Genomic DNA, 27778 nt, shown 5'->3' on the forward strand with positions numbered 1-27778 from the left:
GTATAGACAGGTTAGTCACTATAGACTGTATAGACAGGTTAGTCACTATATAGACAGGTTAGTCACTATAGACTGTATAGACAGGTTAGTCACTATAGACGGTATAGACAGGTTAGTCACTATAGACCGTATAGACAGGTTAGTCACTATAGACTGTATAGACAGGTTAGTCACTATATAGACTGTATAGACAGGTTAGTCACTATAGACTGTATAGACAGGCTAGTCACTATATAGACTGTATAGACAGGTTAGTCACTATAGACTGTATAGACAGGTTAGTCACTATAGACCGTATAGACAGGTTAGTCACTATAGACCGTATAGACAGGTTAGTCACTATAGACTGTATAGACAGGTTAGTCACTATAGACTGTATAGACAGGTTATTCACTATAGACTGTATAGACAGGTTAGTCACTATAGACTGTATAGACAGGTTAGTCACTATATAGACGGTATAGACAGGTTAGTCACTATAGACCGTATAGACAGGTTAGTCACTATAGACTGTATAGACAGGTTAGTCACTATATAGACTGTATAGACAGGTTAGTCACTATAGACTGTATAGACAGGTTAGTCACTATAGACTGTATAGACAGGTAAGTCACTATATAGACTGTATAGACAGGTTAGTCACTATAGACTGTATAGACAGGTTAGTCACTATAGACTGTATAGACAGGTTAGTCACTATATAGACTGTATAGACAGGTTAGTCACTATAGACTGTATAGACAGGTTAGTCACTATAGACTGTATAGACAGGTAAGTCACTATATAGACTGTATAGACAGGTTAATCACTATAGACTGTATAGACAGGTTAGTCACTATAGACTGTATAGACAGGTAAGTCACTATATAGACTGTATAGACAGGTTAGTCACTATAGACTGTATAGACAGGTTAGTCACTATAGACTGTATAGACAGGTTAGTCACTATATAGACTGTATAGACAGGTAGTCACTATAGACTGTATAGACAGGTTAGTCACTATATAGACTGTATAGACAGGTTAGTCACTATAGACTGTATAGACAGGTTAGTCACTATAGACTGTATAGACAGGTTAGTCACTATATAGACTGTATAGACAGGTTAGTCACTATAGACTGTATAGACAGGTTAGTCACTATATAGACTGTATAGACAGGTTAGTCACTATAGACTGTATAGACAGGTTAGTCACTATAGACTGTATAGACAGGTAAGTCACTATATAGACTGTATAGACAGGTTAGTCACTATAGACTGTATAGACAGGTTAGTCACTATAAACTGTATAGACAGGTTAGTCACTATAGACTGTATAAACAGGTTAGTCACTATATAGACTGTATAGACAGGTTAGTCACTATATAGACTGTATAGACAGGTTAGTCACTATATAGACTGTATAGACAGGTTAGTCACTATATAGACTGTATAGACAGGTTAGTCACTATATAGACTGTATAGACAGGTTAGTCACTATAGACTGTATAGACAGGGTAGTCACTATATAGACTGTATAGACAGGTTAGTCACTATAGACTGTATAGACAGGTTAGTCACTATATAGACTGTATAGACAGGTTAGTCACTATATAGACTGTATAGACAGATTAGTCACTATAAACTGTATAGACAGGTTAGTCACTGTATAGACAGGTTAGTCACTATATAGACTGTATAGACAGGTTAGTCACTATAGACTGTATAGACAAGTTAGTCACTATATAGACTGTATAGACAGATTAATCACTATAGACTGTATAGACAGGTTAGTCACTATATAGACTGTATAGACAGGTTAGTCACTATAGACTGTATAGACAGGTTAGTCACTATATAGACTGTATAGACAGGTTAGTCACTATAGACTGTATAGACAGGTTAGTCACTATATAGACTGTATATAGACTGTATAGACAGGTTAGTCACTATATAGACTGTATAGACAGGTTAGTCACTATAGACTGTATAGACAGGTTAGTCACTATAGACTGTATAGACAGGTAAGTCACTATATAGACTGTATAGACAGGTTAGTCACTATAGACTGTATAGACAGGTTAGTCACTATAGACTGTATAGACAGGTTAGTCACTATATAGACTGTATAGACAGGTTAGTCACTATAGACTGTATAGACAGGTAAGTCACTATAGACTGTATAAACAGGTTAGTCACTATATAGACTGTATAGACAGGTTAGTCACTATATAGACTGTATAGACAGGTTAGTCACTATATAGACTGTATAGACAGGTTAGTCACTATAGACTGTATAGACAGGTTAGTCACTATAGACTGTATAGACAGGTAAGTCACTATATAGACTGTATAGACAGGTTAGTCACTATAGACTGTATAGACAGGTAAGTCACTATATAGACTGTATAGACAGGTTAGTCACTATAGACTGTATAGACAGGTTAGTCACTATAGACTGTATAGACAGGTTAGTCACTATATAGACTGTATAGACAGGTTAGTCACTATAGACTGTATAGACAGGTTAGTCACTATAGACTGTATAGACAGGTAAGTCACTATATAGACTGTATAGACAGGTTAGTAACTATAGACTGTATAGACAGGTTAGTCACTATAAACTGTATAGACAGGTTAGTCACTATAGACTGTATAAACAGGTTAGTCACTATATAGACTGTATAGACAGGTTAGTCACTATATAGACTGTATAGACAGGTTAGTCACTATATAGACTGTATAGACAGGTTAGTCACTATATAGACTGTATAGACAGGTTAGTCACTATATAGACTGTATAGACAGATTAGTCACTATAAACTGTATAGACAGGTTAGTCACTGTATAGACAGGTTAGTCACTATATAGACTGTATAGACAGGTTAGTCACTATAGACTGTATAGACAAGTTAGTCACTATATAGACTGTATAGACAGATTAATCACTATAGACTGTATAGACAAGTTAGTCACTATATAGACTGTATAGACAGGTTAGTCACTATAGACTGTATAGACAGGTTAGTCACTATATAGACTGTATATAGACTGTATAGACAGGTTAGTCACTATATTGACTGTATAGACAGGTTAGTCTCTATATAGACTGTATATAGACTTTATAGACAGGTTAGTCACTATATAGACTGTATAGACAGGTTAGTCACTATAGACTGTATAGACAGGTTAGTCACTATATAGACTGTATATAGACTGTATAGACAGGTTAGTCACTATAGACTGTATAGACAGGTTAGTCACTATATAGACTGTATAGACAGGTTAGTCACTATAGACTGTATAGACAGATTAGTCACTATAGTCTGTATAGACAGGTTAGTCACTATAGACTGTATAGACAGGTTAGCCACTGTAAACTGTATAGACAGGTTAGTCACTATAGACTACATAGACAGGTTAGTCACTATAGACTACATAGACAGGGTAGTCACTATAGACTGGTTGGTCACTATAGACTGTATAGACAGGTTAGTCACTATATAGACTGTATAGACAGATTAATCACTATAGACTACATAGACAGGTTAGTCACTATAGACTACATAGACAGGGTAGTCACTATAGACTGGTTGGTCACTATAGACTGTATAGACAGGTTAGTCACTATAGACTATATAGACAGGTTAGCCACTGTAGACTGTATAGACAGGTTAGTCACGATAGACTGTATAGACAGGTTAGTCACGATAGACTGTATAGACAGATTAGTCACCGTAGACTATATAGGCAGGTTAGTCACCGTAGACTATATAGACAGGTTAGTCACTGTAGACTGTATAGACAGGTTAGTCACTATAGACTATATAGACAGGTTAGTTACTATAGACTATATAGACAGGTTAGTCACGATAGACTGTATAGACAGATTAGTCACCGTAGACTATATAGGCAGGTTAGTCACCGTAGACTATATAGACAGGTTAGTCACTGTAGACTGTATAGACAGGTTAGTCACTATAGACTATATAGACAGGTTAGTTACTATAGACTATATAGACAGGTTAGTCACGATAGACTGTATAGACAGATTAGTCACTGTAGACTATATAGGCAGGTTAGTCACCGTAGACTATATAGACAGGTTAGTCACTGTAGACTGTATAGACAAGTTAGTCACTATAGACTATATAGACAGGTTAGTTACTATAGACTATATAGACAGGTTAGTCACTGTAGACTGTATAGACAGCTTAGTCACTATAGACTATATAGACAGGTTAGCCACTATAGACTGTATAGACAGGTTAGTCACTATAGACTACATAGACAGGTTAGTCACTATAGACTACATAGACAGGGTAGTCACTATAGACTGGTTGGTCACTATAGACTGTATAGACAGGTTAGTCACTATAGACTATATAGACAGGTTAGCCACTGTAGACTGTATAGACAGGTTAGTCACGATAGACTGTATAGACAGCTTAGTCGCTATAGACTACATAGACAGGTTAGCCACTGTAGACTGTATAGACAGGTTAGTCACGATGGACTGTATAGACAGGTTAGTCACGATAGACTGTATAGACAGATTAGTCACCGTAGACTATATAGGCCAGTTAGTCACCGTAGACTATATAGACAGGTTAGTCACCGTAGACTATATAGACAGGTTAGTCACTGTAGACTATACAGACAGGTTAGTCACTTTAGACTATATAGACAGGATAGTTACTGTAGACTATATAGACAGGTTAGTCACTGTAGACTATATAGACAGGTTAGTCACTATAGACTATATAGACAGGTTAGTCACTGTAGACTGTATAGACAGCTTAGTCACTATAGACTGTATAGACAGGTTAGTCACTATAGACTGTATAGACAGGTTAGTCACTATAGACTATATAGACAGGTTAGTCACTATAGACTATATAGACAGGTTAGTCACTGTAGACTGTATAGACAGCTTAGTCACTATAGACTGTATAGACAGGTTAGTCACTATAGACTGTATAGACAGGTTAGTCACTATAGACTATATAGACAGGTTAGTCACGATAGACTGTATAGACAGCTTAGTCACTATAGACTACATAGACAGGTTAGCCACTGTAGACTGTATAGACAGGTTAGTCACGATGGACTGTATAGACAGGTTAGTCACGATAGACTGTATAGACAGATTAGTCACCATAGACTATATAGGCCGGTTAGTCACCGTAGACTATATAGACAGGTTAGTCACCGTAGACTATATAGACAGGTTAGTCACTGTAGACTATACAGACAGGTTAGTCACTTTAGACTATATAGACAGGATAGTTACTGTAGACTATATAGACAGGTTAGTCACTGTAGACTATATAGACTGGTTAGTCACTATAGGCTATATAGACAGGTTAGTCACTGTAGACTGTATAGACAGCTTAGTCACTATAGACTGTATAGACAGGTTAGTCACTATAGACTGTATAGACAGGTTAGTCACTATAGACTATATAGACAGGTTAGTCACTATAGACTATATAGACAGGTTAGTCACTGTAGACTGTATAGACAGCTTAGTCACTATAGACTGTATAGACAGGTTAGTCACTATAGACTGTATAGACAGGTTAGTCACTATAGACTATATAGACAGGTTAGTCACTATAGACTATATAGACAGGTTAGTCACTGTAGACTGTATAGACAGGTTAGTCACTATAGACTGTATAGACAGGTTAGTCACTATAGACTATATAGACAGGTTAGTCACTATAGACTATATAGACAGGTTAGTCACTGTAGACTGTATAGACAGCTTAGTCACTATAGACTGTATAGACAGGTTAGTCACTATAGACTGTATAGACAGGTTAGTCACTATAGACTATATAGACAGGTTAGTCACTATAGACTGTATAGACAGGTTAGTCACTATAGACTGTATAGACAGATTAGTCACTGTAGACTATATAGACAGGTTAGTCAATATAGACTTTATAGACAGGTTAGTCACTATAGACTGTATAGACAGGTTAGTCAAGATAGACTCTATAGAGAGGCTATAGTCTCTATACACAAGGTGGTTAGAATTATTAGTATACTAGTAAAATCCCATTATCCGTGTTACGGATAACATCCTGTCTCTAATGGCTACTTGATGTAGCAGCTGCTACAAGAACTTGTTCAAGTACAACGGTAGTAAACAACTCTTTATAAGGCAATAATTCTTCCACTACAGCCTATCCAGCAACATTCCAAACTCTACTACGCCATTCGCGATGGGTGTGGTCACTCGCGAGCAAGTTAATTAACTTGTCAGACAGCTATCAACTTCGCGTACTACCAGCTCCAATTACCTTCTAGTGTCTCAAGTGTAACTCTCCAAGGCATAAATAGTTCATCTCTTAATGAACGGGTTGGTTTCTTGGAGCCGTTTTGTTTATGACGAATTGTAATGCAAACGCGACGAATTCTATTGCAAAACCGACGAATTCAATTGCAAAACCGACGAATTCAATTGCAAACGGGACGAATTCAATTGCAATACCGACGAATTCAATTGCAAACGGGACGAATTCAATTGCAAAGGCGACGAATTCAATTGCAAAAACCTGTAATCTCCCTACCCTTGAATCAAGACGTCAGTATCTTTCTATTTCTTTCCTCCATAATATTTATCACCAACGCAGGGGCGGATCCAGAGTTTGGAAAGAGGGAGGGCACCTTTCTGAAAAACAGTTGAAGACCAAAAAAAAAAAAAAGGTCACAGCAATAATAGCTAGTTATAGTTATCCTTTACCAACTATATCACGTCTGTTATGTAAAATAAAATCCTATTTATAACTTCATAGGTAAGCTACACTGCCTCATGAACATTGTGACTGCTTTATTAGAGTAATTGACTGCTCTATTAGAGTATCTCGATCTTGTGTGCAATTTCTTGAAGGGGGGGGGGGGGGGGGCATTTGCCCCAAATGCCTCATCCTGGATCCGACATTGCAACGTACATCCATCAAGTTTAATTGTCACTGTAAATTTAATTCAATTTCATCTACTAGAAGTCATCACTTGTCAATAAATCCACCACAGTCAACCATCAACTCTCGTCGTTATTCGTTCTTTGTTAACACTGTCTTTCTGTGGAATTCTGTACCATTAACCATCCTCAATGATCCAAATCCAAAATCCTTCCGGCATTCATTATACCATTATGTGTGTGTTAATTGATGTTTTTGTATTGTTGTGCAGTTTTGTAATTATTTGTTTGTTGTATATTTTTGTAGTTGTAGTGTTCTTTTTTGCTTGTACAGGCTTTGCCTTTTGTGTATGCCTTCCATTGTGGTAAATTTGATAATAATAATAATAATAATAATAATGTTTGAGAAAACTACAAGGCCAAAGCTTCGCACTCACCGGTAATAGAATCCAATTTGTATGAAGAGACAATCGTATAATGGGTGGGTGTTCTCATGGAGGTGATAGAAACGTACAACGATTCTATTTAACGCCGATAAAAACATATAGCACGTGACGCCCACTAGACAAGCGAACTCAGTACTGCTCATTTGTGTTTGAAATTGGGCGACAGCGACTATTTCGATTGGAAGACGAGTGGTTGCTACTCCTGCTTAAAAAACAACATGATTGGAAGTTGCTACTAATCGCTGGAGGTTAGTTTCGAGCGAGGGGTCCGCCACTCAGGATTATGATCGACGTGATTCGGAATCACCGCGTAATTCCAGTTGATTCCTAGATTCCGAACGTTGAATCCTCTCGATTCCTTTATTCCGTCTAATTCCAAAAGGGATTCCTATAATTCCATATGATTCTAATAATTCCGGCTGATTCCAAGGCTGATTCTGTAATTCCCAAGTTGATTCCACGATTCCCTAGAATGGATTCTGTACTATAGGCGAGCCAGAATGGTGACTATCACAGTGTATCACTTTAGCTACCTCTGCTGAACCTACTGGTGAGTATTGAAGTCACGTTAAGTTCCACCCGGCATGGACTCGAGCCGCTGCGAGCCGCTAGAAATTCGCTGGCCATAGCCTATTTACTTTATCATTACTGGGCAGGCAGCTCTATATTTCGGCGTCTGGCAAAAGTGTCAGTGGACACCGTCACAACACTAGTTAACCCTGATGAAAGACCTTAAACTGGATCACATCTTTCCTCACTGGACGTACACAGAGTTTTGTGTGTGGTGGTTGCACTTCCACCCCCTGTGATGTTTTGAGTGGTGTCCCACAAGGTTCTGTACTAGGGCCTCTGCTATTTTTTACATACATAAATGATATCAATATGCTACTCGTACTACACAGCTATTTTCACAGCCACCAAGATGTAGAGTTTCTTTTACTCAAAAGCATTTTAGATCTCAAGCTGCCCACTGATGGAATGCAGTTCCTAACGACATGTTAACATCTCCAACTTTTCAGGATGATTTATTTTCTTATTTTTGTAAAATTTGTTGATGATTTTTATGTTTGTAAATTGTTTGCTTAATTGTTTTGTATGTGCTATGTGTATGTTGTAATTTTTTGTTCAGTCTGTGTGTGTGCAGTTGTAATTTATACGTGTATATGTATGCTATTTTTGTGTTTCCTCCTCAGTCAGGGAAGAACGGCATTGCCGACTGACTTGAGGCTAATTTAAAAATCAAATCAATCAATCAATCAAATCGATATCACTAACGAATTAAGTTCTATTTGTCGCTTATACGCTGATGACTGCATTCTATATAGGAGAATTGATAGTTTAACAGATGTTAAGGATTTGCATACAGATATTGGAGCTATGGGAGAAAAAGTGGAAAATGTCTTTCAATGTTGACAAATGCGTGGTTGTATCTATAACTCTTAAACGAAACCATATACGTATACTCCAGTTACCACCTTCATGGAGAACAACTTACTGTGGTTCAGTGTGCCAAGTACCTGGGAGTCTCAATTGATTCAAAATTATCTTTTAACCAACATGTGGACAATGTGTGCAAAAAGGAAAAGTCTGTATTAAGTTTTGTGAGGAGAAATTTTGCAAACTGCTCCTGTAAAATCAAAGAATCGACCTGTTTCTTACTTACGTCAAGCCCACAATGGAATATGCAGCTGCAGCATGGGCTCCTTAGAGCAGACAGTCAAAAAACAAACTTGAGTCTGTGCAAAGATGCACTTTGTAATGAATGATTAATATCAAACCAGCTGTGTATCAAACATGTTATCACGTCTTAACTCGAGCACCATTGAAACTCATTTCAAACATTTAAGGCTTCAGATGTTCCATAAAATTATTCATAGCATTGCGGATGTATCACTTCCTGATTATATAGCTCATAGATCAAGGTATACCAGAAGTAGTGAACTTAAATTTATACAGCCAGACACAGCTATTGATTCTTATAAATACAGTTTCTTTCCTGCTTCAATTTGATTGTGGAACACTCTACCTAGTGATATAAATTGTGACAATATAGATACTTTTAAGGAACTTCTGAAACATATTACATTGTAATTTATTTTTATAGCTTATATTTGTAGCCTCATGATTTTACATCTATATTGTAATATACCCACCCATATGAGTTCTGCAATAATTATAGTAAGAATGTATTGCAACTCATTAACAAGCTAGTTAGCTAAGGGTTAGTATAAGTCTCGTTGGGAACACCGGATCCGGGCCCCACTGAGAACTTGTAGGAGCTGTTATTGAAATTGTTAGATTACAGGATGTTCTGGAATCCGGGAAACCTCGATCCAACAGCCAGCCGACGGAGAATGAATTAGCTAGTATATAGTGGCTGTAGTTAGCTGCTTCTGCGACGGCTCGCACTCACTCGCGAAGACTTAAACCTCACTAGAAACGCACAGGAACACTCACTGTAATACACGTAGGCGTATACACAAAGTGTAAAACCAGGTGCAAAACAAGTGAGAGTTAGCGTCTTTAGCTTATGAGTGTGTTATACTGTGTTAAACGGTAATTTACGATATAATTTTCATAACATTTATTTCAAAATATTTCTAATTACAAAGTTGATTCCACTTCAGATTCCCATAATTCCATGATTCCTTGATTGATTCCAGTAATTCCTGAGGTCTTCGGCGTGATTCCGAATCGTGGCGGACCCCTCGGTTTCGAGGTTAAAACACTTTGATAGTCTTGTTTCTTTAGTCTCGCGTATTAAACTAGGCTACCTTCACTCATGTATGGGATGGGAGAAAGCCTCACCTGGCAGGCCATTGTGCGAAGAAGGTGCGGTTTCCAGCTGGTAAGTTTGTGTGATGATGCATAGCTCTCCACCTGAAGCCTCACATCTCCATGGTCGGATAATCACTGATTGTAATTACGTCCCTTATGTATATGTGCCAGTCAATTCCTCTAGAATTGTATTGTTGTGCATCTTTTTTACCTGCACACACTGTGTTGGCCATGCACTGTTTGTACATGCCCCACTAGTAGGTTGTCCCGTTGGTGATTGTACTTGGTTGTATTTGCCCTAGACCTAGTTATAGAACCAAGTAGTAAAGATAATACGAAATGCGGTTAAAATTACGTCATAAATTAATTAATAAATAATAATAATTAATAAATAATGTTCTCGAAAACTACGAAGGTCTAGAGACATGAACTAACCGGGGATAGATTCGCCTGTGAATGAAGGCACAAACGTATAATCGTCGCTCCTGTTCGTGCTGATGACTTGACCATACGTGTATTTCTATATAATACCCAGTACCACACCCTTGCTTAATTATTTACAGATTGCGGAAAGGATGCCAGTGCAGGAGAGATTAGCAATGCCTGTGCAAGAGAGCCAGAGGCTACTTTACGTGTAAACAAAAAGATTACAAGTAAGTTTTTATGTTTGTAACATCTCAAGTCTCCATGCCAGCTGCCAGTGGATTCATTCACGTAAATAAACAATACAAGAAAACATTAAAACATAGGCCACACTCTTTACAATACAGTTGCATATAAAATACAAGTAAACAATTTTGTCTTGTGCAGCTGGCATGGCGAACTTCCTTTGTGTTGGTGTCAGGCAATTCAATACGGGCTTAATCTTTTTGCCTTCACCTGGCTTAGCTACTAGGCTCTGGCTGGCTTGGCTGTCTTTCTTTATCTAGTTCATCTGGCTTGCATACTCCTACAGTATTGTGTAGCTATCTCCTGCAAGTTGTGTATGCATATGTCACCCATCACTGCCATTGCTACACCACTGATGAATCCTATGTAGCTCTAGTTGATGTTGATATACTGTGCTGTATATTGGCTAATAATTTTTATCTGGTGATGTTTCCTATAACGTATTGCTGCATACAATACTGCAATAATGTATAGTTCTCTCCTGTATGTTTTGTATACATATACTTTGTACACATCACTGTGCCACTACCACACCAATGATGTACTGGCACTTAACTACTGGTGGCCTTTAGTTACGATGCCACTATTGTGTTATATCTGTCACTACTGTGACATATTGAGTTGATTTGGGGATCGTGCCTTCACCACCTAATAGCCTCACCAGGGGGCTGTCATGTTGGTGTATGTACTTGGTTGTATGTGACGCGGTGCTAGTTATACAACCAAGTACTAAGAATAATACGAAATGTGGTTAAAATTACGTCGTAAATAATAAAAAATTAATAATTAATGTTTGAGAAAACTACGAGGCCTAGAGACATAAACTAACCGGGGATCGATTCGCCTGTGAACGAAGGCACAAACGTGTAATCGTTGTGCCCATTCGTGCTGATGACTTGACCATACGTGTAATTCTATATAACGCCCAGTACCACACCCTTGCTTAATTACAGATTGTGCGAAGGAGAAAATTAGCGAATGTCCATGAAGTGACTGCAGGAGAGCGAGAGGCCACTTTACATGTAAACAAGAAGATTACAAGTAAGTTTTTATGTTTGTAACATCTCAAGTCTCCATGCCAGCTGCCAGTCACATAAAATATGTAATTAATTAACAATACAAGAAAACATTAAAACACATGCCATGCTCTTTACAATATAAAATACAAGTAAACAATCTTGTCTTGTGCAGCTGGCATGGTGAACTTTCTTTGTGTTGGTGTCAGGCAATTCAATACATGCTTGATCTTTTTTGCCTTCACCTGGCTTAGCTACCGGCTAGGTTCTGGCTGGCTTGGCTGTCTTCCTTTATCTGGTTCATCTGGTTTGCATACCCCTACAGTATTATGTAGCTATCTCCTGCAAGTTGCGTATGCATAATTATAGTGTGTCACCCATCACTGTGCCATTGCTACACCACTGATGAACCTTATTTAGCTCTAGTTGATGTTGATACTTTACTGTATATTGGCTAATAATTTTTATCTGTTGGTGTTGCCTATAATGTATTGCTACATACAATACTGCAATAATGTATAGTTCTCTCCTGTATGTTTTGTATACATAATTACATATACTGTGTACACATCACTGTGCCATTACCACACCAATGATGTACTGGCACTTAGCTACTGGTGGCCTTTAGTTACGATGCCACTATTGTGTTGTATCTGTCACTATTGTGACATATTGAGTTGATTTGGGGATCATGCCTTCACCACCTAATAGCCTCACCAGGGGGCTGTCACGTTGGTGTATGTACTTGGTTGTATGTGACATGGTTCTAGTAATAATAATAATAATATTATTATCCACTCAAAAACAGCCAAGCTGTAAAAAAAGAGCGCCAATCATCATCATCATCGCGCCAATCATCATCATCATAATAAGTGTTATATGCTAGCAAAACTTGTGATACAACAGCCTGGAAATCATATCCCAGGCAAGATTTGATTTTTGAAAATGCAAAAAGAAGTGAAATCCACTCAAAAACAGCCAAGCTGTAAAAAAAGAGTGCAGCCCTCAAAAAAGCCTGGGTGAAAAAAGTTGTGAAATCAAAGGTGGCGGCCAAGAAATGGCTGCAATGATGTTTACTGCTAAAATAATTTAATAATTGCTGTGTGCATTGTTTAAATTTATTAACATTAACATCATTGCAGCCATTTCTTGGCCGCCACCTTTGATTTCACAACTTTTTTCACCCAGGCTTTTGAGGGCTGCACTTTTTTTACAGCTTGGCTGTTTTTGAGTGGATTTCACTTCTTTTTGCATTTTCAAAAATCAAATCTTGCCTGGGATATGATTTCCAGGCTGTTGTATCACAAGTTTTGCTAGCATATAACACTTATTATGATGATGATGATTGGCGCGAGTCAGTCATACTAGTCTGCTTGCAGACCACCTGGGGGCAAAACTAAGTTAATACTACAAGTATACCACTGCTCGATATGAAAATTGCTCTGATTTGATGAAATAGCTACTAGATTGAGCCTCAAAGTGTTGCAACAATAGTATGGCGCTAATGCTCTAATAAAGCGCATGTTTTTGCTTTTGCTGAAATCATCTAATAGAACACACATAGAATGTTCTAGAACAATCTAGATTTTCTATTGTAGATCAGTTTTACTTATTAAGCAAGAATTTTCATAGAAATTAAGTGAAGTGATCAGCCGAGATAGCAATGGTTTAGTGGTTAATGATGCAGGCGTTAGGTATGGAGGTCCTTGGTTCGAACTCTGGGCATGATTAGTTCATTTTCGACATTTTTTATGCACCTTTTTTTGCCCCCCAGTGACTGCTCTATTAGAGTATCTCGATCCCGCAATTTTACACTTGCTCGGTTTTGCTTTATAACTTTGTAGCTGTAAGTCTGTTGCTGCTCTAACCACCAAAAGGCACTCCTGCCTATGTACACACGAATTTTCAAGTTATTCCTCTACTCGGTTTACCCTGTAGCCGTGACAAAATTTCATCTTTTTTTACGTGAATAAACGCTCATAACTCCTTGGATATTAATCAGATTCATAGCAAACTTGGTACGCGAATGTACCTTAAACATCAAGAAATCTTGTGTAATTTGGTTCCACACATGTCGTCAAAAAAATCAGTCTTACCCTGATATTATGGTAGATGATGTTAAACTGCAAGTTGCTACCAAACAGAAATATTTGGGTCTTATGTTTGATTCAACATTGAGCTGGTCTGATCAGGTTTCACGTACATGTCAGAAGATGGCTTCCTACCTTTATTTGATTAATCATCACAGACATGTCCTTCTTGATTAAATCACTGATGGACTCATTAGTTGTGTCTCATGCAGTATGCACTGTCTGTATGGGGTCCATCTTTGAGTCAGAATCAGCTGCTACATCTACAACAACTTCAGAACCGTGCTGTGCGACTTGTGTTTTCCCTGAATAGGAGTGATCATATATCTGACTATTATCAAGAGTTACGTTGGTTTAAGGTTACCCAGCTCATTCAGTTTCGTTTAGCTTGTGTCATGTTCCATCAATATCATGCAGCCAGAGGAATCATGTTGGTACCACCAATAGAGTTTGGAAACCATACATCGTACAACACCAGAACTCCATCATATTTTGCGAATTCTAATCGAACCCGGTTATCTCAAACTCAGAAGTATGCTAGACATCAAGGTACTGTAATATGGAACAATCTGCCCCCTAGATTGAAGGAACCAATGTCTTTTACAAACTTTTATGATGCCACCAATACTTTTTTTGTCTTTTGAATGATTTTTGTAATTGTTGTATATAGTTTATGTACATGTGTGTTGTATTTTTTTGTATGTGCATTATTGTTCTGTTATTATGTATGTTTGGATTGTACTGTGTGTATTTTGCTTGTATGTATATGTTTATGCATGTGCTTGTATGTATGTCCCTCCAATGAGGAAGAGCGGCTGTGCCAATCATTGAGAGGTTAAACTTATCAATTAATCAATCAATCAATCCTTTATGCGCTCTTTACTTGTGCCAAATATCGATACAATGGAGTTACAAGATTGTGTTTTATAGCAGTTTTTGCAAAGTGTGCGAAAAGAAATTGAAGCCCCCGTAGCCCCCTACGGCGAAGAAAAAAAACGAAGAAATTAAAACAAAACTTTGGCCATTCATATCTCAGAAACGGCTAGGGAGATTTCCTTCAAATTTAGTATGTGGTGTGGCCTACCTGGCGGGCACCTCTGTAGTGAAACTAGTTCCAATCGGATAAGGGATCATGGAGCTACAAAGGTGTGAAAATCGCGTTTTCTTTCTTCCTGTAAATATACTCACGGTGTGGCGCGCCGGCTTCTTGGGCCACATGACACACTACCGTGTGTCTTGATATATGTAACCAGGCCTGTGAAAATAGGGCATGTGCATAAAAATTGCCTAGCTACTTTTCCCAACTTTGATGCATCATAAGTTTGTATTCCATTGTTGCTTGGCCATAAACTTTTTATCACGTATTACACATTTAGTTTGCTTTAAAATACAATTAACAGAATGAAAATATTCTATCCCAATACTGCGATATGAGATGTTATGTGGTAGGGTGTAGTTTGTGCCCACATTCCCTATTTTCGCAGGCCCGGTCACATATTAGAAATCATAGAGGTTTGCACCTTTTCTGACTCACCTTCATGGTGCCTTGGCAGTATTGGTTAGGTATAACCAAAGAATAGCTCACGCAAGCATATCCATTCCAGTGATGGAAATTTTCTCACTTTAGTCTGGACTCATAATAAAGTTCTCCAGTGCTATCGCCGTCAACAGATTACAAAGGACATGAGAAAAAATGAAAGAGATTTTCGAAAGAATCCATGGGAATATGCTCACAAAAAACTCCAACCTACAGATAACAGTGATCCCACCTTTGATTGTGTGACAGCTTCTTCTTACTTTACTAATATGTACTCCAATAGTACAGTACCATGTGGGGATTGCTTACCATCATGGGTCAGTGAGTCAATTCCTGATTGTGACTCTTCATTATTTAATGTTGAAATTATTACTTCATCATTAGTGAAATCTACTCTGCGACATTGTTCCATGAAATCTTCCCCAGGCATGGATGGAATTACGTATCATCACTTGGCTCATTTACCATCTAATCATCATTTTAAGGCCACACTTTTAAACAAGATATTGGATAAAGGTACAGCTCCCACTTGCTGGGGCCTAGCTCAAATCAAACTGATCTATAAGAATGGCTCTACAAATGACCCCTCAAATTTTTGCCCAATTGCTCTCACCTCAGTAGTGGGAAAGCTATTTCACAAAATCCTTAGTCACCGACTTAAAAGATATTTGAGAGCTAGTAACTATCTAGACACTAGCATCCAAAAAGGATTTGTCACTGGTTTACCTGGTGTATTTGAACATATTTACACTCTTTCTGCAATTCTACAAGATGCTACAACTTACAAGAAGCCATTAATGATGACTTTCCTTGACCTTAAAAATGCCTTTGGGTCAGTTTCTCACAGCCTGATTTTCAACATGCTACAGGCTATCAAGGTTCCATAATTTTTTGCTTGTTATGTGGAATCTTTTTATTCATCGCTGTCAGTCATTATTTCAACTAACACTTGGGAAACAGCTCCCATACCTTTTTGAAGAGAGGTGATACCTTATCCCCTGTTATACTCTTGTTGGCTCTGTTGAAGTTAGCAGAATCCTTGAATAATCCTCATGGTTACCAAATTCAGTTACCAATTGAGGGGACTGCATGAGGATCTTCCCCCTGTTGACTCTTTCATATATGTGAAATGGTCTGGATCTAGTGATGAACCACCTGGTTAGTATAGAGCTCGAATCGACTAGTATTTTGTGCAAGGAACCTGTAAGGTTGTGTATGATGAAGAAAGTGAGAATATTGTTTATGAAGTAGTTGACTTCAGGAATGTTGAATGGAAGCCCTGTCTAAAAAGAGCAAGGAAATTTGTGCCACTTCATGATAATCCAACTGTACGCAAGACCAACTGGAAGCAATCCCTTAAGTTTGCAAAAATCTCAGGAACATTCATTGAAAGGGTATGCCAATGATGTAACTTTAATCTCAACTGATTTTGATGCCCACACCTCAGTGTTACAAACACTTGATAATGATCTGGACCTATCTTTCAAGCCAGCTAAATGTGTTTCTTATCTGTTTGATGGTACTAAGATAATTTCTCACGGTATTTCTTTGTCAAATGGTGCTGGCAGATCCATTGTAGAAGGCAAGACCAAATTTTTGGATAAGCTTATTGATGTGTCATTAAGTGCTCCCAAAAGGGTTGCAGGAACACGGATGAAAACTCGCCTTACTAGTTTATTGTCTGCTACTGACTCTCTCCAGATTCGTGGAGAATGTAAACTTTGGATATACAGAAATTACATTATCTCCCTGCTACGCTTTAACCTCTGTGTATAGATGCAGTTCCCAACTCCACAATTGCAGAATTAGAATCAACTGCCACTCGATGTCTTAAGAAATGGTTAAATCTGCTGCGTAGTGCAACTCGAGTTCTTCTGTATTATCCCGGTATTTGCTGTCCAAATATTTCGCATATTTCCAGAGAAGCCAACTTAAGTTTACTATCCTGTGTTAGTGCTTCTGCTGATTCTCGACTTCAAGAGCTAGGACTACAGTTACAGCTAGGAAGTATTCCTTTGCAAATACAGAACACTGATTACTCTCTCCTAATAACTGCTTGTAAACAAATTTCCTCTCTCCCAACTGCTCGATCATTGTACATCAAAGCAAAGCAGTTATTGTCTAACAGTGTTAAGTCTAACTGTGAAGCTCATTTAAAGACACTAACAGTCCAATCCAAGTTCAGTGACTCTGCTAAATTAGAGAATTCGTGTAAGACCTGCAACAGACTGATGGCAGGATTCCACCCTGGACAGCTCTCATTTCTCCTGCGAGCTGCTTCTGACACATTACCAACTGAAGTTAACTTAAGACGATGGTGCATTCAGTCTGATGTGCGATGCACTTTGTGTGACTCTTCCAGGCCTACCACTGCCCATATCTTAGGTGGTTGCCCTGTGGCATTAACTCAATAGTGCTATACATATCGACATGACCAGGTTCTTCATCTTTTTGCCTGTAGACTTGTGGACATATATGTTTGTCAGTTATTCATGTATCCATGTATATGCTGACCTACCAGGATTGCGAGCTAGTGAAGGTCCTCAAGCAACTATACCATCAAACCTGTTGATCACTTCTTAGCTACAGACCAGATATCGTTGTTTACAATTCTGAAACATCTTCTGTAGCTTTACTGGAACTGACTTGTCCCTTGAACTGTGAACATCACATTGAAGCAGCTAGATCTAGGAAGCAAAATAAGACAAAGTACTTACAGCTACTTGCAGAATTTGATCGTTTGAGGATCGATAACTATTACGAAACAGTTGAAATTAGTGTTCTAGGACACTATCAGCCCAGTTGTATTCAGAATTTCAAGAGTTTTGTTGATTTCATCCACCCTTCAACCACCACCAAGTCTTCTATTCGACAGACTTTGACGATGCTGCTATAAGGCGAGCATATCCTGCACACAGAAAATTTTCTTGGCCAGGAATTGTAGTGAGTGGACAGCATAGTTTATGTGTAATAATGTAACAAATTTCTATTTTTGTATGTAGGTTTAGGTTTTTTTGTTTGTTTGTTTGTTTTTTTGTTTGTTTGTTTGTTTGTTTGTTTGTTTGCTAACCTTGTCATGCCCACACAGATCTCTTTTAAGAGTCTGGCTGTGGTCGCACGATACCGAGGGCTCATCATACTGTAATGTATTTACATGTTTCCTCATTAAAATGATTTAATAATGATGGTTCTCTCTCTCTTATGGACTAGTGCTATTCCGTAAAGGTGATTTTGGTCGCATAAAATGTCTCTAGGGTGATTTTTAAAGGCAGAATTTTGGGCGGCGCGCAAAAGTTTCACTGCAATCCCTACTTAAATGGTACTACCGTACCGTTTGATGCATGCATGCATGTATAGGTATAGCTTCCAATATGAATGATGAATGATTTATTTGTGGCCTGATGAAGCAATTTTATTTCTATATTACACTGATTGCCTTCATTAAAATTAATGTCACAAATATATACAGTTAAACAGCTATACACACCTATAGCTGCATTCATGGAGTTCTCTATCCCACTACATGCTATAAGCTGTCTGACTGTGAAACTAAGGTACAGAATACTATATATGTGCTACCCGCAATAGTTCTTTAAAAGGAAAGCAGTTGTCATAATTCAGTGCAATTCTAAATAAGAGCTGCAGTGTATATTTATACTGCAGTTTAGATCTCTTCTCTGTAACAAAGTCATGTACATTAAGGCCATTCCTATTTTTGCTCAGATTTATTTTACAACAAAATGGGTCAGTTGGTAGGCAAAAAAAAAAATGCAGTTAGTTAACTATTGATTTTTAAAACGGATAAACATAACTAGTAGTTCAATGAGCACTGCACTGATACTATCATAGATTTTCTTCACCAATTATGCTGGTTTTACATTTACAGATAGCTAGCATTATATTTGAGATCAGAATTGTTCCAACTGACTGTTCTATTAGAGTATCTCGATCTTTTGCAGCAATTTTTAAGGTACCACGTGATCTAATATTTTTCTTTTCTTAATTAAAATCTGTGCAAAATTGGGTTAGTCGGGTCCAAGCAACAACTTTTCAAATAGGTATGGCTTAAGGTTAGCGACTGTGGAACAAAATTTTTAATTTAATTTTAATTTTTGTTATACAAGACTCAAATATGAGTGTAGTGCATATCAAGTTAACATACACTTAATAAGTTAATGAATGAATGTAAGTTAGGAGAATTAACTGTTTCTTCAGACAGAGAGTTCCATAGTCGAATAGCTGTGGGTAAGAAGGAGTGATAGTAGGTGTTTCTTTTAGCAGGAATAGTCATAAATCTCATTTGATGACCTCTTGTCCTGGTAAAGCTTCTATGAAGATAATTGGAAAAGTCAGCTGAAACAATATTGTTGATGATTTTGTAGAACATGATAATGGTAGACTTAGTTCTTCTGTGTTCAAGGGATTCCCATTTTAAGCAGATGGGCATGTTAGGTACGCTCGAATATCTATAATAATCATTAAAAACAAATCTAGCAGGCTTACGTTGTACCTTTTCAATCTTGTACATGTTAGATTGTATGAATGGTGACCAAACAACAGAGGCGTACTCCAACACCGGTCTAACATATGTAAAATAAGCTAAAGATTTGACACGAAGTGAACACTGACTAAGGTTTCTTTGTAAAAAAGCTAGAATGGAATTTGCTTTACAAGTGATAATGTCAATATGTTTAGACCAAGAGATATTTTGACTTATTGTAACTCCTAAATATTTTGCTGAGGTAACTTCGCAAATGAGGTAGTCCCTGATATTGTACGTAGTTGATAAGGGTTGTTTTTTGCTAGTTATAACTAGGTATTCGCATTTGTTGAGGTTGAGAGACATAAGCCAGGTTGCAGCCCAGCTGACTAGTTTATTTAAGTCTTCTTGCAATATTGAAGCATCTTCACTTGTAAGGATAGCTCTGTAAATTATTACATCATCAGCATACAAACGAATCTTGGAGGATATACAGATAGGTAGGTCATTAATGTATATTATGAACAGGGGAGGACCCAGGACAGAGCCTTGAGGAACACCAGATAGCACACTGCAAGATGAGCTGTGCACATTTCCAAGAACAACTTGCTGCTTCCTGTCAAGCAGAAAATGTTTAATCCAACTAAATATTTGACCATTGATACCATAGTGGGATAATTTGGATAGTAAACGTTTATGAGATACTGTATCAAATGCCTTTGAGAAATCTAGCAAGAGGAGATCTGTTTGAATATTAGCATTAAGATTAGATGTGAGATCATTTATAGCTTCTAAAAGTTGAGTTTCACAGGAACGGTGTTTTCGGAAGCCATGCTGTTCTTTACAAATAATATTAAAAGTGTTTAGATGATTAGTTATCAATAAAGACAATATATGTTCAAATATTTTGCAACAAATGCATGTCAATGAAATGGGACGGTAGTTGGAGGGATCTGTACGGGAGCCCTTCTTAAAAACAGGTGTAATAAAAGCACTTTTCCAATCAAGTGGAAGTTTACCTTGGGTGAGGGAAGCATTTAATATCAATGCAAGGGCTGGTGCAATGTTAACAGAGGTCTCTTTTAGAAATCTAGCTGAAATGCCATCAGGACCAGAAGCTTTATGAGGGTTCTGTTCCTGTAAGAGATGAGAAATACCATCACAATCAATTTGGATAGGAGATATGCCTGGGTAGGAGGGGCCATCAAGAGAAGGAACTGATTCAACTTCAGAGTTGTCAATGGTGAAAACAGATGAAAATTGTTCATTTAGGATGTTGGCTTTGGCTAGATTATCTGTAAATAATTCGTTACGTTTTTCAAGTGATGGGAATTAAGGCAGGCTTGGTGTTGTTGTGTTGTGTATCAGCTGGTAACAGGTTTAAATTGTTGGGAGAATAATAGCGTGCTGACTGGACAGATACAAGGTAAGGTAAGGCGGGGCAATTCCATATATAATTTGCTTTCGCATTGATAACTTGTGATCAACACAACCAATTGCTACCAAACTTGGTTACAAATACCATGTGTTTATGTACTCTATGCATACCAAATTGTAAGAGATTTGGTATATCTGTAAGGGAGATATGGCACAAAATACCTGGAGGCATAAAAAACGTATGTGGGGCAATTTCGTAGATTTCTGCTGCAAGCTACGAATATCACCAATCCTAAGAAAACTTTTTTACCTTGGTATACGAAACATACTACAAAGCAAGGTTAGTCCTTAAAACAGTCACAGATACTCTACAGTGCTGCATTTTTTGCTTAATTGATCATGTTTCAATGCGCATGCAATCATTCAGTTGCGTTGGTTGCACCACAAATTAAGCTTGTTTTCGGAAATTGGTAGCCGCTAATTATTAAAACTAAGCAGGTAGAAGTATTACAATGGCACTAATGATTAAAAGAAACAACTTTGAGTGAGCTTTGGTATGAAATAAAATTTTTGCAGCAAAATTGTGCTGCACTGCTTCAATCAAACTGTGTTTTTGAATAAACCAGCAAAGCCAGAACCTAGCACTTTAGTGCAAATTAACCCCCATAGCCTAACATATCTTCACCACAAATGTTGACTGATTTGATAAAATGACCGTTGAAAAGTTACAGCCCAGCAAAGTTGAAATTACGAAATTGCCCCACCCTACCTTACAAGAAGACACACGTTACAGTACAAGATAACACAGAAACAACACTCTTAGCAACTGGCGCACCTGTAGGCACGTGCATAGTTTTGCTCACTAATGGCAATATTTTCTTGAACCAAAAATCAGGGCTGTCAAACAAGTTGTTAACACTTTGTATAAACGAACTACTAGTTTGGTTTCTTGTCTAGGTCCTGACGGGGCCATTTGTAAGAAATAATGTTTCTAGTGCTTGTGATATGATTAAAAATTAATTTTGTGACCACAGTGTCTTGTTTTAGGCCATATTTCAGCAACTATACACATTAGCTATTCACAAATCCTCTTGTCAGTCCCTCACAAGTGATGTTCTTCAAACCTTAGAATTGTTAGTAAGTTCTCATGATTCTTTATTGGTCTGATATTTGGTTCATAGCTTTCACTAATTGGCATGGGGACAACCCATGTTTCCATGACAACATTTGATTCCATGTCAATTAATGAGAAGTTAAGAATGCATAAATATTTGGTAACATTGGATTAAGAAAAATCAAAACCCTAAATCATGAAAAATGATTTATAGTGTACATGTGAGTTTGCAGTATCCCGTAACCTTAAGTATTGAACTCTAATACTTGTGTGCATGCTCAATGTTAATTGATTTGTATTCAAGAAACTTTTAGCCACTTGGGAGATTTTCACTGAAGAGGCCGGTTTTGCACTACTAGCTGAGTACCTGACTACTTGAGAGATTTATACTACTTGAGAAATTCTATGTATACTTAGACTGCTTGAGATATTTTATTCAAGGGATTTGTCAAAGGCTATCTTCCTTAGCACAGCCATTGTATGCCCTAGCTAACAAGGAAGGATGCACCATACCACTGGACAGCAGAATGTGAGTCTGCCTTTATCTACCTCAAGTCCTGTTTAATAACTGCACTAGTACTTGTATACCCAGACTTTGACAGGGATTTTGTACTGGAGACGGATGCAAGTATTTTGGGATTGGGAGCAATTCTATCACAAGTTCAAAATGATGGGAAGTTGCATCTCCTAGCATATGCTAGTCACTCGCTCTCAAAGTCTGAGCAGAATTATCCAGTTTAAAAATTGGAGATGTTGGCAGTAGTATGGGGAATCACCCACTTTCGGTATTACATATATGGACATCAAGTGACTGTCTACACAGGCCATGCTGTGGTAAAGGCAGTATTGGGGACCCCTAATCCCACACTCAAGCATGCTCGATGGTGGAGCAAGGTTCATGGTAGTGGTGTTGGAAGATTAGAGATTATACACAGAGCTGGGAAGGAAAACTGTCATGCTGATGCACTGTCCCGTCAGCCCAACTTATCTGAACCTGAGGAAGAGAATGGAGAACTAGAAGTACAAGTAGCCAAGATTGCCTCAAGCAGGATACCAGAAAATATTGTCGATATACTGAATGAACAGCCCACTGATGACACAACTAATTCTAATACTTTTAGTTCACAACAGTTAGCAGATCCTGAGCTGAATTCTATCATACTGTATATAAGAGATGGTGTGTTACCTGAGAATGGGCGGCAGACACAAGAAGTGATCACTTTAGCACAACGGTTTACCATGTCAGACAATATACTATACCGTTTGAATTCTAAACAAGAAGAAATACCACAGATCCCGGTTGTTGTGGCTGCTTTGGTGCATGCCTAGACTGTATGTTGTTGGGGATCAAGCCACCACTGGGATTTTTTTTTCTGCATTTTCCAACATTTTAGTTACATGTTTATGACTCCCTGTATTCACAGGCTTTAGCCTTCTCACAGGTCCCTAGTGGGATAGCATTCACAGATAATAGAGTCAAACCTATTGCCAGCAAAAAAACTTCAACACAAAGGAGGTTAAAGGTGAGTCCATGATGCGCTTTGTACGTACTGTGGTTGACGAAAACGCACATCTCGGGACAAAGTGATATTAAACAGTGAAGAAATCAAGCCCGTAGCCTAATCCATTGTCAAGTTATGCTTGGCAGTTAGTTAGTTATTGCTTAAAAGTCTGTTGAACAGGATTTTTGTTTAAAATTCCATTTAAAAGTTTTTGGAAGGGTTTGGGGTGGGGGCTTGGCTGTGCCTTACCAATCCTGCCAAGCTATTATGAAGGGAGAGTGGTTTTAGGGTGATGTTTTTGGATGGAGATGCCCAGTTCTTCATGATCCCTAATATACAATACTACCATACTGTATAACAAAATTATTAATAATATTTTCATGTGTTTACAGTGAGACTGGTACGAGGCTTATCATACAATCAGGGTAGAGTTGAGGTGTACTATAATGGTGAATGGGGTACAGTGTGTAATCATGGATGGGATAATACTGATGCTAGTGTGGTGTTGGTGTGTAGACCAGCATTGAAACCGGGTTGGGTCATCCGGGTCACATTTTCTCCGGGTCATCTGGGTCTGACTTGGTTTACAATTTATCCGGGTCTGACCCGGATTGGATCACGTGAGACACGAAATTGTTCGTTTGACAACGTGGAACTTATAAACGCTATCGCATAGCTCTTTCGTGAGCCACGCCCACTTATTGCATTGCCAACATATGCTCAGCCACGCCCATTTGTTAGTAAGTGCAGTATGTAGCACGAAACTATGGTGAGGGGTAGCTATTGTCAGTAGGTGAAGACCTTTTTTTTTTTTTTTTTTTGGTCTTTAACCTACAGCTAGGCTGAAGTTGCAATATTTACTCAACACGAATCGTTCAGCTCAAAATGTAGACTCATTCGCTCGCTCGCTCGAGACTAGCCGAAAACACGTCTCGGCTTTAATTAATCCGGGTCAGTGGGTCATCCGGGTCAGCAGTAGTGACCCGGTTTCAACGTTGATGTAGACAACTGGGATGGGGGTCATATGGTAGAGCTCTGCATCATTATCATGTTGAAAGAGGATCAGGATACATATTTTTATCAAATATCATGTGTTCATCAAGTGACCATACTCTGGCTGGCTGTGGTCATTATGGAGTAGGGATTACACATTATTATTGCAATCATTATTATGATACTGGAGTGATATGTGGATCTGCAAGATGTGGTGCTCATTTTGGTCAAGGAACTGGATCAATAGTACTTAATAATGTTAACTGTACTGGTAGTGAACCCAGCATGTTTGGATATGATCATAATTATGATGTAAATGACTGTGGACACCATAATGATGCTGGAGTAGTTTGTACTGGTGAACCTTTTAGAGGTAGGTATTGTAAGGGGTATTTGTGATTAAGTTTAGCAAAACCAGTCTTATAGCCTTTCCAGGTATCCAGGTTTTATAAATGACTTTCCCATGTCTTTAATGAGTCTAGAAATTTTGCCAGACTGTTGTACTACATGCTATGTATCCTGATATCTTATTCACAAGACAGTTTATGATTTGTCTAGTCATGCCAAATGAAGACTGGTCATGTCACGTTTATAGATTGAATTGGGGCTAAACTTGTTTTATAATTGTCACGTTGTAGTGTGTCATGCTGCCAAGAAGGCGCGGGCACACCACACTGTGGGTATATTGACAGGAAGAAAGAAACCATGATTTCACACATACGTAGCTCCATTTTCTTCAAAAGAAGATTTTATACTGCAAATGCCCTCCACCTTTACCACCCTACATGATTTTTTTCTTCTTTGGATTTTCACATACTCTGCAAAAGCGACTAAAACACAAATATGCAACTTTTTCACATTGGTATTTGGTGTACTTTGAGAATGTATCAGCTAGGGCAAATTTATGTACCAAGTTTGGTGCAAATCTGTTAAATATTCATAGAGCTGTGTACGATTTAAAATAAGAGCATTTTTTGTCACACCTACTAGGTAAACCACTTATGGGAATATTAAAATCAGTCAGTCTATTGGTCATATAGCTCAAACCTTTTGTGGCTTAACGAAATTGCAGTGACAGCTACAGACTTACAAGGAAAACATTAACCTAGTGTAAAATCATGGGGTCGAAAAGCTCTAATATATAGAACAGTTACCGAGAATTTTAAAAACTGCACAAAATGTTGGAAAGTCTGGGGTTCAAACTAGATACTAACTCCCACATCCTTCACCCAATGAACCACTGTTGTCAGCTTATTTCTACCTTAAAAATAAAAATTCTAGTTCAATAGTAAAAGTTTGTAATTCCACAGATTTACCAATGGAATATCTAGAACATTCTATGTGTGTTCTATTGAAAGTTCTCAAAAATGTGCACTATATTAGAGTATTACAAAAATAATGAAATGATTCTATTATACAAATACTATTGTGACTTCTGTCTTCCATAATCATCACTGTATCTGCAGATAAGAAGAGATGTGGGTAAAACAAGCCTCAAAACCAGTTTTATGGCAAAAAGAAGTTAAATCTACACAAAAAAGCCAAACTGTTAAATAAAGGTGGTGTTGAACAGTCACACAAGTGACTATATGACTAATAAATATAAATGTGTGTGAGTTAACTGTCAGGGTTCCAGGTGGATGATGATCTATGATGGTTGTGTTTATCTCCACACTTGCAAACCTGCAGATTACTATAACCGTTTCCTGCTTGCATGTATATGCTCTAGGGTTTGGAGGTATTTAGGTATTAGTAGTTAAAAAGGTACTTTTCAGATACCGAAGCGGTTTTCTAAAAATACCAAATACCGAATTTGATGTAGTAATTAATTTTTGGTGGTTTAGTGGTGACCATACGTACATGAAGTCAAGCCTCATACAACCTTGATGGCTGCAGGTTCGAAGCTACCTGGGTCCAGTCATGAATTTTTTCTCCTTTCTGCAACTTTTCAAACACACTTTATGTAGCTAAAGTCTTTGAGCAGGCTGTAGGACCAGGTGTCCTACAGACCTCCAGCACTTGTGCTGTAAAGCATTAATAAAAATAAAAAATAAATAAACCATGATTACGCTGTGGACAAGCACAGAGCTGTGAATGCATGTTGAAGTATTCACAATGGTTTTTACTTTTTGGGATACTTCAAAACTTATTTTGTGGCACAATATTATTGTTGTTTCTTTTTAAAAAAATGTGGGTATAAGTGCAAATCATAGCATACCCATGTTTAAAAGGTGTTTAGTGATACCGAGGTATTTTTCCTAATACCATACCGTTCTTCAAAAATGCAATACCGCCCATCCCTAATATGCTCTGTGTAGATTTTAAAGTAATCTGTCTGTATTTTTATTTACGTGTATGTAAACAGTTAGACTGACAGGAGGTAGTTCTTGCAATCAGGGTAGAATTGAGGTACATACTACAATGGTGAATGGGGTACAGTGTGTAATAGTGGATGGGATCATACTGATGCTAGTGTGGTGTGTAGACAACTGGGATGGGGGACATCTGGGAGATCTCTGAATTCTCGTTACTTTGAAGGAGGATCAGGATTTATATTTTTATCAAATGTCATGTGTACTACAAGTAATCAAAATCTAGCTGGCTGTTGTCATTATGGAGTAGGGATTACTTATAATTGTGATCACAATTCTGATGCTGGAGTGATATGTAATTATGATGGTATACACGAGGATTTGCTTTTGTCATGCAAAACGTGATAGTAATGTTTAATGTAGGTGAATGTCCATCATCGACAGCAAATATTGCAACAGTGACTACAGCCACTAAGCACTCAACTTCAGGTATTTCTGATTTTACATGTATATTCACAGCATATCCCCAGAATATGGAACAGTTAATAGTTTA

At 37.8% G+C, this 27778-nt stretch overlaps 1 protein-coding gene across 2 annotated transcripts in view; it reads left to right on the forward strand.

Annotated features, from left to right (window-relative positions):
- The first annotated feature begins 10672 nt into the window (after nucleotides 1-10672).
- The window catches only part of LOC136261590 (latrophilin-like protein LAT-2), a 34844-nt gene continuing 17738 nt past the window's right edge, over nucleotides 10673-27778 (forward strand). Inside the window, exon 1 of one of the 2 annotated variants that reach the window (XM_066055617.1) lies at nucleotides 10673-10788. The gene's annotated coding sequence lies outside the window, so the exon portion shown is untranslated. Of the gene's footprint in view, nucleotides 10789-27466; nucleotides 27715-27778 lie in introns of those variants that run through there. The other variant, XR_010703952.1, reaches the window with a different exon arrangement.

This window comes from Dysidea avara, chromosome 7 (assembly GCF_963678975.1).
Source record: "Dysidea avara chromosome 7, odDysAvar1.4, whole genome shotgun sequence".
Lineage (NCBI taxonomy): Eukaryota > Metazoa > Porifera > Demospongiae > Dictyoceratida > Dysideidae > Dysidea > Dysidea avara.